At 38.7% G+C, this 13,068-nt stretch overlaps 1 non-coding gene across 1 annotated transcript; it reads right to left on the reverse strand.

The window, feature by feature from the left end:
* Positions 1–8,594: 8,594 nt before the first annotated feature.
* LOC116119253 lies at positions 8,595–8,700 on the reverse strand. The gene has a single exon (XR_004126354.1). It is a non-coding gene; the product is annotated as a small nucleolar RNA R71 (small nucleolar RNA).
* Positions 8,701–13,068: the final 4,368 nt, after the last annotated feature.

The raw sequence follows: 13,068 nt of genomic DNA on the forward strand, positions 1-13,068 counted from the left end.
TGAAAGACTTAGGAGAAACAGCCTACATCCTCGGAATAAAGATCTACCGAGATAGATCATGTAGGTTGCTTGGCCTAAGTCAGAGTACATACATTGACAAGGTATTAAAGAGATTCAGTATACAAGAATCCAAGAAGGGATTTCTTCCAATGTCACATGGTGTCTATCTCTCTAAGGATATGTGTCCTAAAACACACGATAAGAGAGATAGAATGAACATGATCTCATATGCGTTAGCAATTGGATCCATCATGTATGCCATGCTATGTACTCAGATTGATGTCTCATGTGCGTTAAGCACTTGTAGTAGATATCAATCGAATCTAGGTGAGCGTCACTGGATAGTTGTCAAAAACATTGTTAAGTACCTAAAGAGGACTAAGGACATGTTCTTGGTTTATGGAGGGGAAGATGAGCTCACTGTAAGAAGATATAGTGATGCTAGTTTCCCAACGGATAAAGATTATTATCGATTGCAATCAGGGTTTGTCTTTTGTCTCAATGGGGGTGCAATGAGCTAGAAGAGCTCCAAGCAAAGTACTGTAGCGAACTCTACAATGGAGGCTGAGTATATTGCATTATCCGATGCGGCCAAGGAGGCAATCTGGATTAAGAAGTTCATCACCAAACTTGGTATGGTTTCCACGATTATTGATCCGATAGATGTCCATTGTGCAACAATGGAGCAACTGCTAAAGCAAAGGAACCATGGTCTCACTAGAAGTCCAAACACATACTCAGACATTTTCATCTCATCAGAGAAATGGTTGAGAGGAAAGATGTACAGATCAATAAGGTGCATACTGATGACAATCTCGCCGATCCATTGACGAAGCCTTTGTCGTAGCAGAAACATGAAAAACACTTAAGGTCATTCGGTATTAAATACATGAATGATTGGCTATAGTGCAAGTGGGAGATTATTGGAGTAGGTGCCTTAGAGCCAATCAATTATTGTAAAATTGACTTTGTAATAAATGTTTATTTATCAATAAAAGGCATATTCTTCTATATCATGTATGTATTGATATATGTCTTTAGGGTGGTGGAACCGTGATGAGGGTATCAAGTGTTTCAAATCTTGATAGTGAGAACCCTGTGATCATATATGGTGGCCATTTTAGAAACGTCTGTAGCCCTAATATTATTCTGACCAAGGACACAAATAATATGGTAAGACTATCATAGTGTTGAACAACCCTATCGAAAGGCAGTGACTGATCTCACTTGTCAAGGTTGTTTGCTGACAACCTGGTGCAACACATGGGTGCTTGCTAAAGGCAATTTCACTAGACAGACCCACTTGAGGATCCCATATGGATGGTAACCCCAGTGTATATGGAATAAATCCTCTAACGGATGGTGGTGCATGTGATCCTTAGACTTGAGATCACCGAAGCGCCTTGTGCACCAATTGGTTTAGTTTGACACAAGCCCAACGTAGTTTTATTTAGAGCTATCAATAAGGTAGTGATTGGCTACATTGAGAAGTATATCGAGACTATGGTGGAACGACAAATGATTCATCACTCTTGGGTATGGGAGAAGTTATCTCACTGGGTAATTCAATAAATGGCAATGACACTAAATCTGTGGCCACTATGGGATTGAGTTGATGCTCAATCCAATTTAATATTGGTCCAATAACTGAATACAAACATGTCTAGGATATCTGAGGTTGACACTATTTATGTACCTCAGTCTCGATGAGATAACAGTTGATGAAAGGATTTGATTACATGGTAACCATACCGTTGACAGGCTGCGGTTTCACTGAATCCGAATCTATCGGGTGTCCATGATGCCTTCTTAGGGGCCAATCTTGGTCTATGTGTAGTAAAACGATTAATTGGTGTTAATCGCAATACTACACACTACCGATATGATAAGAAGCTTATGGGTCACGCACTTGGAAGATAATTTAAGAATCAATTTGTGAGAAGGGTATTTTCGTCTTTTAGGACGAAAGGGTATTTTGGTAATCTCACAGTGCAATTAAATTTGCTGAGGTTGTTGCTTGTATTTAATTTTAATATTAAAATTAAATTAGTGAGATTATATTTACATATATCTCTGTATATATTTAAATGAATTATTATTATTAATTAAACGTTAATATATTATTATATATTAATTGATTTTAATTATAATAATAATTAATTAATTAAAATACCATAAAGGGTGTGTTTGGTTGCAAGGGTGAACTAGGGTTGGAGCCCATGGCTATTCCTAAGTGGAATAGGGTTTTAATTGTTGCACTATATAAGTGCAACTTAAAATTAAAACAAATAGAATTATTCATTCAATCAAAACACTTGCCACCCAAAAGGTTCTCTCTCTCTCACGTTTTCTTTTCAAGTGAAGAATAAAATTTTTCAATTTTGATTGTTCTTGATTCTTGATACCGGCAATTGTTCTAGCAAAACAATTGTTAGATTATCTTCGTGTGGACTTTTGTGAGTGCGTGTAATGGCTTCTTTCTACTAGTATGCTTTAGAAAATATACGATGAAAAACATACATACTTAGCATATGAAAAATAGTTGGGCTCAATTTCTTTACTTATAAAATATAATTCTTTACATATACCAAAATAACATGTGCAAAAACTTTAGCAACAGTGGATAGTGATGCCATTTCTCTCCACTTTTCGACGTCCATCCGACCGCTTCTCACCTATTTCCTGCAAAACATGAAAAAACAACGGGGTGAGCACAAAAATGCTCAGTAAGTAAATCCTCTACTCCTTTATCCCCACACTTATTCTTGAGTTCTTTCCTTACTCTATTCTTTCTCTTCTTCATTCTTTCTTAGTTCTTTCTCCTTTCTTTCTCTGTTTCTAGTTCTCACTGTTCTTTTCTTTCTTTCTAATTCTTTCTATTCTTTCTACTCTTTCTTTCTATTCTTACTAACCATGATGGAAACCATGGTAGTATGCATGAATACAATGCACATGCAGTAATGCTTAGAAATGCATTTTCTTTTCTTTTCTTTCTATGCTTTTCTTTCTTTTCTTGCTTGCTCAAGCTCTTCTTTTCTTTTCTTTTCTTTTCTTTTCTTGCATGCTCAAGCTTTCTCATTCTTTCTTATTCTTTGTCGATCAGACTCGGTTGATGCATGGATTCGGAACCCTGGCCGTGTGAGTGAGTACAGTCCTCATCTACATGCACTCTTGCAGACCGTACAAATTCTTTCTTTCTTCTTAGGCCACTCAATTAAGGTGGCGTGCATGTAGGAATTCTTCTCGGTACAACCCTCATCCACATACACTCTTACGGGTCATACAAATTCTTCTTCTTCTTATGCTGCTCACTTAAAGCGACGTGTATGTGGGAAATTCTTCTTAGCCCCCACGAGTTCCCCATCGCAATAACCTATTCTTTTCTCTTCGTTAGCACTTCTCTTTCTTTAATTCTTTAGTGCTTTTCTTTCTTTCTCTTTATTATTGTACATTTTTTTATTCTTTCTTTAAAGTTCTTATGCATATGCATTATATGCATGTGAATGGCTCATGTTTATGTTTCTTTCTTAAGTGCAATTATGCTGTGTTGCACAAAAATAAGTTTCTCTACTTACACACAAGCTTCTCTTAGGCATTTCATCAAACATCATGCATGCATACTTTAATTTTGTCTTTGGTAAATCTGTACTTCTTTCTTAAACCATCCATTCATGGAGCAAAACACCTCCACAATAAATTTAAACATGGCCAAGAAAAACACTTCAAATATTATACTCAATTTCTTTCTACATGCAACCAAACTTCACTTGGTCACCACAATCTCAACTCTACTTTTCATGGCTCACTTTCTACTTATCAAAAGCCATCTACTCATCAACATCAACATTCTCAACAATCAATTTCAAGCTCATAAGCACAAACATGCGTATCAAATCATTTAGTTGCTTAAATCATAACTTAGGTTGGATTTACTTACCTTTACTTGAGTTCCTCCACTGGAAGCTCTTTATCTTTGTTGGACTTGTTTCTTCTCTCAAATCCTAAGCATAAACTTCATAAGAATTCCATACTAACTTAAATTAATCTCATAGAGAACAAGAATCCTTACCTGTTGATGCTTAGGATCAAATCCTTATAGAAATCCAACCAAAAGCCTTCAAATTAACTTGGAAAATTGATGGAAAGATGAGAGAATTGGGGTAGAGGTGGTATGTGGGATAAAGCACATGAGAGGGTTTGTGTGCTTGAACCCTTAATATCTCATATAACTAAGCCTTCTTTCCCATTTTGCCCTAACACTTTCTTGGAAATTCCATCCTTGTCCTTTAATTCTTTACAAATTCACCCCCATTCCAAAATATTCTCCATGAACTTTTCTTACATTTCACTCCCCATTTTTCCTACTAATTAGGGGTAGAATGGTCACTTCACCCCTATGGAACATTCTCTAGAAACTTCACAAACAAATCAGCCAGATCTTCGCCCTGGCGAAAAAATACAGAGCCTACGTCGTTGCAGCAATGATTCTTCTTCGCCGCAGTGAAGTCTGCATTTCCCAAAATCCACCAAGACTTCACCAAATTTAGGGCATCCAAGCAATTCTAACAACTTACAAACTTAACCAAGGGCAACCCAACAACAATAACACCTATCAAGTAAACTTAGGCCTAACAAACAACATTTAAAAGGCAAATGAACATGAATCAAAGATGTACCTCGAAGTGGATGTTACAAGAAGTGTATCGAGACTATGGTGGATCGACAAAGGATTCATCACTCCTGGGTACGGGAGAAGTTATCTCACTGGGTAATTCAGTAAATGGCAATGACACTAAATATGTGGCCACAGTGGGATTGAGTTGATGCTCAATCTGTTAGGAAACGATCTAGTTACGCAACAGAAAATAAAAGAATTTACAACAACAGATTGTTCCTTAGAACCAAGATCAGGGCACAAATTTACAGTTTATATATAAAATAAGAATCTGTAGAAAATCAGTTTGGAGTTTAAGAAATTGGTGTGCTGTCATAGGCAACCAAGATTAAAAACCTTCCATTACAACCTTTCATCTTACTTCTGAACTGTAAAGTTGAGTTGTAAAGGCCGCACAGCGTGGTCGATTCCCCCGGACGAGAGTCGTCTAGCTCGTTACAGGGCCGGAATTTCGTTCTTGATGATGCGTGCATACGGCTAGGGGGTTTTTTCCGGACTTGTGTTTATATTAAACACAGAGACCATAACAATGTCTCTTTAGCCCATACCCTACAACCAAAGCCCAAAAATACAACTGGCTCAATTATGCGAATTCAACGAATCCAATTACATACCATACGAAACTTGGTCTCTGTCAACATCCACTATCAGAATCTTACAACTGATCATTATGCAAAAGTAAATCAATTCTTACTTTGAATATTCACCGTTGGAACTATTTTCCTATCTCTCCTTAATTGTAATTAATTAGGAAACAAGCGATCTTAATTAATCTTGCCATTAAACAACCCTAGACAGTGCTAAAGATTTAATCTAATGGCAGCCTTAAGAATTAGAGAAATCGATGAAGCTAAACAACACAAACACAAGCGGTTTGATTTAATTTGGTTGATGTTCTTCTTAAGATTACTAATTCCTGACGCAGCAAATTATTAACCCTAATTGCTTCACAAGTTGAGGGATCAAACAATTACGGATTTGATATCAAACTTAGCAATAGATTGCAACAATAATACACGAGTAGGCTTCCTGGTAATTAAATGCATCAATCATGAATATGCACAGAATAACATTCAATACTCAACACGAAAATTGAACACTAAAATAAATAGATTAGATCTCACGGTTGGTTGATTCTGAGGTCTCCGTTTCCGACGACCAAGTTATAAAGTTTTAGCCTCTCATGGCCATATCAAAACTCAAAGAAAGAAAATTCCAGAGAGAGAAGAGAGAGGCGTGGTCCCCCTCAAAAACCCAATCTGATCCCTTTAACAAAAATCCAGTTCAGATTTGAACCCCACTAATCTCCTAAAAGAAATATTCTAATATCCTAAATACAATATACTAATTTGATTCTAATTAATTGATAATAAGATAAAGCCCTAAAAAAAATAGGAAAGTGGTGATTCTGAGCTTAACTTGCGTGCCACATGTCTTCAAACTTCCAATAATAAACTGCCCAATTGATTTGCATGAAAAGGCAGAATGCTCCAGGACGTCCAGTGCAGATGCGTCAAATTCAAGCTCGATTACAGCCTTAATGCAGTGAGTATCTCTCCAAACTCAAAACATAAAAGTTTTAGATAATTTCTTAGCGTTCCATAGTATTTGAATCATCTCAATCGAAGCTCGGATAAGAGTTATGCCAGATTACGAAACAACGTCGAAACTGTCCGAATTCACTTAATTAGTTTGTTTTGCAATTAAGCCTCCATTGCATCCTAATCAAAATAGAATAATAATGAGTACATTTAGGCAACAAATACGTATAAAAAAAACAACTTAAGGGGGGTAAATATGATATTTTGCATTCTCATCAGAAATCATATGCTCGTTTGGAGGCTTCTCCAACTTATCTTTGAACGTATTTCGCTACCGACCCAAGTGTAGGATCAAACGGTGTAGTCCACACGAAGATAACCTCAGGAACTAAAGAGGTATTGATAATCCGTAAATTACAGTTTTCATTTGATCTTTTTGTCGGATTTCAGGTACTTTCCAGTGCATTTTTACCTGAATTGGTACTTATTCTTTACTTTCGCGTTTCAGGTTAAAATGGACTTTTTGAGCGAATAAAGACAAAACTGGATAGTTTTGACTCAGAATTGAGCAGGTCAATGCACAATGAAGCTTGTTTCCAAGGAAGAAAGCCGAAAATCGAAGAATCGAACGAGAGCACAGAGTGGCAGTTCTGTAAATTTCAGAACCATTGAAGGACTTCGCCCCGGCGAAGAAATTGTCTTCGCCGCGGCGAAGTAGGCCAGAGACGAATTGGGAATTTTCGTTCTTCGCCGCGCGACAATCAAAGTTTTTAGTTTTGTAACGCACAGTTTCGGTGTGCGTGTTTTTGACTGGGTTTTAGGACTAGGTATAAAAAAAACATGAACTTAGAAGGGTCTCCAGCAGTTAGGTTAGCCGTCTTTTACAATTTTTTAGAGAAAAGCTTGCATTTTTCGGATTGTTAGGGTAAGATACTACAAGAAACTTAGTTAGTTTATTTTGGGGTTTCTATTCTTTCTCATCTCAGTTTCATTATGTTTAATCTGTTCACTTTTTTTTTTCGTTCTTATACTGTTAATTTAGCTATGAACTAATCTTCTATGGGTTAGGGTTTTGATTGTAGTTTGGATTTGAAATGGGTTAAGTATTAGGTGTGTTATTTTTCATGTGAATAAGTTCTGGTTGTGGTTACTCTACAATTAATTCTGTATGTGATAACATGATGAGATTGAGAAATATTCATGTTAAGCTTCTTGGGTGATAACCATTATAGTATTGGATGCTAGAGATAGATTCAAGAATTAATGAAATCAATTTAGGATTCTTATGCTTCATGATTTAGAATTATTAACCTTCAAATTGTTGGGTGCAGATTTTAATAAGGATGAATAGGAAAACATAGCCCGAGAGGGTATGTTAACATAGTAGTGATTCGATTACAACCATTGCACGTGAATGTGAAAATAGTGTAACTCTTAGGTTTAACCCATAAAAATCCAAATGAAGTCAAAACCTGCCCGTCTTACTTAAATTGAATTTCTGTGTTTCATTTGTTTTCCTTTTTAAGAATTAATTCTTTGTTAAATTTGTTTTGTTTTCTTTCAATTACAATTTGCTCCCACAAATCCAGATTTTCAGTTGCTTCAACTTGTTAACGTTAGAAACTTAGTGCTTCACTACCAGTCCTTGTGGAACGATATCCTACCCATCACTCATTACTTGAGCGACTAGTGCACTTGCTAGTTTTGCATGTTGTAGTAATACGCATCAAGTTTTTGGCGCCGTTGCCGGGGACTATTTTTAAGTTAACATTGAGTTCTCCTTGAGTTTAACAAGATTGAAGTTTTTGTTTTTGTTTTGTTTTTAAATTTGTTAGAGTTGTGATTTAACTTTTCTTTCACTTGTGTTCTTCAGTTTATGCGAAGAGCAAGACGTCAACCAGTGGTTCCTATGACCTTGAGCTTGAGAGGACTGTAAGAAGACTAAACAGAGAGAGAAGAGAAAGAGATAACCTCTATCGCAGAAGCGGAAGAAGTTGTATTTGAAATGGCTGAACAAGAAAATAGGACACTAGGGAATTTTCAGTTCCCACAGTGAATGGAAGTGGGTCAAGTATTACGAGACCTACAGTACAAGCAAACAACTTCGAGATCAAGCCGGCAATCATCAAGATGATCCAACAGTCGGTTAGATTCAACAGTGATTTAAGGAGGTACCGAATCGCACATTGCAAATTTCCGAAATTTGCGATACCTTCAAGTCAATGGAGTGTCGGATGCTATTAGGTTGCGTTTATTCCCATTCTCATTGGGAGATAAAGCAAAGGGGTGGTTAATGGCATTACCACTGGGAACGATTACAACATGAATGTCTGGCACAAAAATTCTTGACCAAGTTCTTTCCTCCAGCGAAGTCAGCGAAGTTGAGAAATGATATCACATCATTTATACAAGATGATGCCGAGTCGTTGTACGAGGCTTGGGAAAGATACAAGGAATTGTGAGGAAGTGCCCACATCATGGTTTGCCAGTTTGGCTGCAGTCCAAACATTTTATAATGGGTTGATGGGTCATGCAAACCATGGTGGATGCAGCTTCAGGAGGAGCTTTGCAGAATAAGACACCTGAAGAGGCGTATGAGTTGCTTGAGGTTTTGGCAAGCAACAACTATCAAGACCGAATGAGAGAGTAACAACGAGGAATCTTCGGGTCTTCATGAAGTTGATGCTTTCACAGCCATCTCAGCCCAACCACTGCACTCCAAAAACAGTTGGAACTATGCAGGTAATTCTATCAAGCACCTCAACTAACATGTGACTTTTGTGCAGGAAACCATGTGAGTAGCGAGTGCCAAGTCGGAAAACATTTGCACCGTCGTCTTCATCAACGGAGCAAGTATTACTTGGCAGGAAATCAAAGACAGCCGAACAATCCGTCTCCCACACATACACCCAGGTGGACATCTCCGAATCTGGCTGGGGAAATCAAAACCAATAGGGTAACCATGGAACCAGAGGCAAGTTCCAATAACTAGCCAGGGGTGACCATCAACCAGGAGATCCAAGAGTATCGAAGTTGAGGATTTGTTTGGTAATTCATGCAAGAGTCTACAGGGTTCATAATGAGACGAGGACAAACTTTAGAAACCAAGGGGCGTCCATTCGGAATCTTAGGTACAGATGGGCCAATTGGCCGAGAAGCTGAATGATGACCACAGGTTCTCTACCTAGCAACACAGTGACCAACCCACGTGGAACAAGCAAATGCCATCATTTTGAGAAGTGGACAGTTTTGGAAGAAGTGGGCCAGTCTACGAAAAAAGGGAGGCAACCGAAAAAGAGTTTGAAGAGAAATTGATGAAGAGATTAATTGTGAAGAGAATTCAGTGTTTTAGGGGAAGAGAACAAGAAAGAAGATGAAAAGCAAGAAGAAGGAGAATTGCCATTCCCCGAGATCCACCAGAATTAGCTCATCACACTCCACCCGTACCTTTTCCTCAAAGATTGAAGAAGAAGAATCAGGATAAGCAATTTTCAAAATTTATTGAAATTTTAAAAAATTGCATATTAACATTCCTTTTGCAGATGCAATACAGCAAATACCGAGTTATGCGAAGTTCCTGAAAGAGATACTTTCGAACAAGAGGAAATTAGAAGATGAGGAAACGGTGATGCTAACGGAAAGTGCATGCAATCCTCCAGAAGAAATTACCCCCAAAGCTCAAAGATCCAGGGAGTTTTACTATTCCTTGTGTTTAGGGGGATATTACTTTTGATCGTGTGCTTTGTGATTTAGGAGCTAGTATAATTTGATGCCTTTTTCTGTTTTCAGGAGATTAGGGATGGTGAAGTGAAGCCATGACATGTCGTTGCAACTACGGATCGGTCAGCGTGCACCCGAGGGGATAGTTGAAGATGTTTTGTGAAGGTGGGGAAAATAATTTTCCAGCGGACTTTGTAGTGCTGGACATGAAGAGGATAAGAGATTCCTCTCATTTGGGCCGACCATTCTTGGCCCTGGGAGAGCACTGATTGACGTGCAGGAAGGAAAGTTGCTGTTAAGGGTTCAAGATGAAACAGTAACTTTTAATGTGTTTGATGCGATGAAGTTTCCGTCGGAAGCGGATTCATGTTTTAGTGTGGATGTGGTGGATGAACTTGTTGTGGAGTCCATGGAAGAAACATCCTAGAATTACCTCTAGAAGCGTGTATAGCCAAATCGAAAACGGTGGAGGTAGAAGAATCAGCAAGGACGATTGTGCTAGAATGTTAGAAGCACTCCAACCAATTGAGGAAGTCAAGATGCAGAATTGAGGATTTTGACTTTGACAAAGAAAGGCAAAGGAAATAATAAAGAAGCTCCAAGGCTTGAACTGAAACCTTTACCGCTCACCTCAAATATGTCTATCTTGGAGATTCAGATACTTTCCGGTAATTTAGTGCAGATTTGAGTGCCTTAGAGGAAGAGATTGATTAGAGTGTTGAGAGAAACATAGACTGGCGATTGGATGGACCATCTGACATTAGAGGTATCTCACCCTCATTTGCATGCATAAGATTCTCATGGAGATGCTTTAAGCCGAGGGTACAACACAACGGAGATTGAATCCTTCAATGAAGAAGTGGTGAGAAAGGAGGTGGTGAACTCTTAGATGCGGGGATCATCTATCCTTCCGCAGCCATGGGTAAGCCCTGCAAGTTGTTCCAAAGAAAGGAGGGATTACCGTTGTGAAGAATGAGAGTAATGAGTTATTCCAACAGGACGGTAACGGGTTGGAGAGTGTGCATTGATTACCGTAAACTGAATGAGGCGACAGGAAGGATCATTTTCCATTGCCATTCTCGATCAGATGTTGGAGAGGTTGCAGGACATGCTATTACTGTTTCCTGGATGGCTATTCAGGATATAACCAAATTGCCATCGCTCCAGAGGATCAAGAGAAACGAACTTCACTTGCCCCTATGGCACTTGCTTACCGAAGAATGCCATTTGGGTTATGCAATGCACCAGCAACATTCAAAGATGCATGATGTCAACTTTGGAGACATGGTGGAAAGATTCATAGAAGTCTTCATGGATGACTTCTCAGTTTTTGGGTCATCATTTGACAATTGTCTAACAAATCTGTCTCTTGTTTTGCAGCGATGCAAGGAAACGAATTTGGTGCTGAATTAGGAGAAATGTCACTTCATGGTCCAAGAGGGAATTGTGCTCGGGTATAGGATTTCCAAGGATGGGATTGAAGTTGATCAGGCAAAGACAGAAGTAATTGAGAAGCTACCACCACCATCAAATGCAAAGCAGTCCGAAGCTTTTTGGGGATGCGGGGTTTTACAGATGCTTATAAAGGATTTTCTAAGATCTCTAAACCCCTTTGCAATCTATTGAATAAAGATGTTGTTTTTGATTTTGATGATGATTGCATGATGCTTTCCTAACTTTAAAGAAATTGCTAGTTTCTGCACCCATTATTGCAGTTCCTGATTGGGGACTGCCATTTGAACTTATGTGTGATGCTAGTGATTTTGCTTAGGGGTAGTATTAGGTCAAAGAAAAAATAAAGTGTTGCATGTAATTCAGTATGCTAGCAAGACACTTGTTGATGCACAACTGAATTACACCACTGAAAAGAATTATTAGCTGTGGTGTTTGCTTTTGACAAGTTTCGTTCTTATTTATTAGGTGCGAAGGTGATTGTTACACAGACCATTCAGCACTCAGACACCTACTGGCGAAGCAAGAAGCAAAGCCTCGGTTGATAAGATGGATTCTATTACTTCAAGAGTTTGAGTTGGAGATTCGAGACAAAAGGGGTCGGAAAATGTAGTAGCTGATCATTGTCAAGAATTGAGAGACCAATCAAGGGAGATGAGGTGGAAATGCCAATTTTAGAAACATTTCGGGTGAAAAGATGATGAGAGTGGACGAAGCACCATGGTATGCGGACTTTGCAAATTATCTATCATCAAGGGTGCTCCCAAGTGGTATGACATTTCAACAGAAAAAAAATTTTCTCTGATTTAAAATACTATTTTTGGAAGAGCCATTTCTGTACAGACACTGTACTGACCAAATGATACGGAGATGCTCCCGGAGGAAGAAATGGAGAGCATTCTAAGACATTGTCATGAGAAGGAAGTGTGGCCATTTCGGGGAGCTAGAACACAGCGAAGGTGCTACAATCTGGGTTTTATTGGCCAACCCTCTTTAAGGATTCCTTCCGGATGATCCAGAGTGTGACCAATGTCAACGGATGGGGAGTTCAAAAGAGATGAGATGCCGTTGAACAACATCCTGGTGGTTGAAGTTTTTGACATGTGGGGGATTGATTTCATGGGTCCTTCCCAATTCCTATGGGAACACGTTTATCTTGTAGCAGTGGATTATGTGCGAAATGGTTGAGGCAGTTGCATTGCCAACTAATGATGCTAGGGTGGTGATTAATTTGTGAGGAAGAATATTTTCTCAAGGTTTGGAGTACCACGAGCAATTATTAGTGATGGAGGATCGTTTTTTTGCAATCGGCAAATGATGCATTGCTGAGTAATTCTGGAGTGACACATAGAGTGCAACACCCTATCATCCACAAACGAGCGGAGTAGAACTGTCAAATAGAGAACTGAAAGGGATTTTAGAGAAAACAGTCAATGCTCGAGGAAGGATTGGTCACAAGCTGACGATGCTTTATGGGCTTACCGCACTGCATTCAAAACCCCAATTGTATGTCTCCGTTCAGATTGGTTTATGGGAAAGCATGCCACTTGCCGTTGGAACTTGAACATAAGGCTATTGGGCAGTCAAGCAGTTGAACATGGATTTAAAAGCCGCGGGAGAGGAGAGAATGCTGATTTTGAACGAGCTTAATAGTTCGTCTGGAAGCATATGAAAATGCCC

Source organism: Pistacia vera, unplaced genomic scaffold (assembly GCF_008641045.1).
Source record: "Pistacia vera cultivar Batoury unplaced genomic scaffold, PisVer_v2 Contig878, whole genome shotgun sequence".
NCBI lineage: Eukaryota > Viridiplantae > Streptophyta > Magnoliopsida > Sapindales > Anacardiaceae > Pistacia > Pistacia vera.